Source organism: Odontomachus brunneus, unplaced genomic scaffold (assembly GCF_010583005.1).
Source record: "Odontomachus brunneus isolate Ranch 3 - 2012 unplaced genomic scaffold, Obru_v1 Obru_scaffold_513, whole genome shotgun sequence".
Lineage (NCBI taxonomy): Eukaryota > Metazoa > Arthropoda > Insecta > Hymenoptera > Formicidae > Odontomachus > Odontomachus brunneus.
This window is the reverse complement of record NW_022639963.1, coordinates 4977-7164: the sequence shown is the minus strand read 5'-3', so window position 1 is coordinate 7164 and position 2188 is coordinate 4977.

Below are 2188 nucleotides of genomic sequence, written 5' to 3'. Positions count from 1 at the left end.
TTACAAATATTAATAATTCTGAAGAAGAAGAATAAGGGAGAGAATGAAAAATGGTGAGGACTTGTTTATATTAAGAAATTTATACAGTAATTCGCTCTATACAGACGAGGTTTGATTGTAGTTCCTGCCCAGTGAGAAATGACTTACCGATAGACGTCGATTTGACGACTTCGATGTCGATTCGACGTCTTTTCGACGTCTATCGGTAAGTCATTTCTCACTGGGTGGATACAACAAAAAAATCAAAATGTACGGTGTTGAAGTGAATGCTGCACACACACGCGCAAATTATTATTTACCCGTTCAACATAATGACGGCGACATCCCACCGTGCGAGAAAAGACATAAAAGATAAGTATCAATACAAATTTTCATGTATTTTTTCCAGTTTAAATTGTTTTTTGATACATTTAACTTTTGTTATATATTTATAGTACTTCGCAACCGCGTCATATTGATCGTATCCTGGAGTGCAAATATCCTCTGACTGCAACGTCATATAAATATTTAGAAATTTGAATCAGCGTAGGAGCTGTGCCCACCGTGGATATAATCCTCGGCGACAATTGCAGTAATCAATTAATATTACCTACAGAGACTTGAAGAAAGCTGATGGGAAAACGTGTCGACATCTAACGACTTCTGCAAGCTGACAGACCATCGTTCTCTCCGCTGTCCATTCAAGATTTGATAACCCTGGTAAAAAAAAAGTTTATAGAGAACGATAGAATAAAATTCTATCGTTCTATCGTTTTCTATCGTTTTGAATATGGATTTTGGTTCGTAAATTCACAAATGTGAATAATATTCTATCATATAAAATAGAATACAATAGATAGAATTTCTATCGTTAGTTTCCTATAGAATACAAAATCGTGTATAACCAGATAGCGTTATCAATTTGAATCGTTTTCTTTAAGTTGTATCGTTCTCGCTCGCAAGTTCAGATATAAATCCTATCATATTTTATCGTATTTTATCTGATTATATATGATATTGTATTCTATAGAAAACTAACGATAGAAATTCTATCACTATCTATTGTATTCTATTGTATACGATAGAATACTATTCACATTTTGTAAATTCACGAACCAAAATCCATATTCAAAACGATAGAAAATGATTATTTTATTCTATCGTTTTTTATAAACTTTTTTTTAAACAAGGAATGGAATTTTGTAAAATGCATGATTCCAAAATTGTAAAACTTATGATTTAATAAGTCTTTATATCTGAAACCTGCTACCATGAACACATTATTTACTTATGAACATTGCATCGATCAAATGTATGTATGGTTATCTAAAAATACGTCTCTCGTTAGTATAAAAAATTCCGAAATATTATAAATGTTCTTCGAGAGAAGGACATTACCAAAATATATCATGCGGCAAAAGCGATACGTGAAAGCAACGACTATGACTGTGAGTCGCTCGTTGATTGCGAGTTGCTAGCGTGCGCCTTGAAAGATATTATACAGAGTGTCTGACTTGTGCCATACCAGAGCTAATATATAGTAAGAATAAATCAGGGTATATAATGGAATTAGTGTCTTTTTTTAAATAACCACGTAAAATTTCGGATTATTAAATAAAATAGATAGGCTAATCAGAGCCCGCGATGCGGCAGGCGGGACATACGGTTCGCCGCGGCCGGCGAATAAAATGGACGATTGCTCGCGGGTCTGTCTCATAGGCCCAGAGGTGGAGTCTAAAATCTGAGACTGCGTGATAGCAATCGTCCATTTTCTTCGCCGTGACGAGCCGTACGTCCCGCCTGCCGCGTCGCGCACTGTGATTAGCCCATCTATTTTGTTTAATAACTAGAAATTTTACGTGGTTGTTTAAAAAAAGACACCAATTCTATTACTCACCCCGACATATTCTAGCTATATATTAGCTCTAGTATAATATGAGACATCTTGTATATGAGGCTATGAATAATTGAAATAACATTCTGAAAAAAATATTACTTTATTAAAAGTATGTCTCTTTTACTCCTTTTCCCATCTTTTAAAAAAAATATCTACGTAGGTATATAATAATTTCGTACATCATACATTCGTGTTTTGTCGAAAATAAAATTCTTTTCGGGGAGTAGGTATTATATAGGGGTTCTAACCCATGGTCCTCCGAGGGGGGGTGAGGGGCGGGGGGTACCGCGGGCGAGGGGGGTATGACGTCAC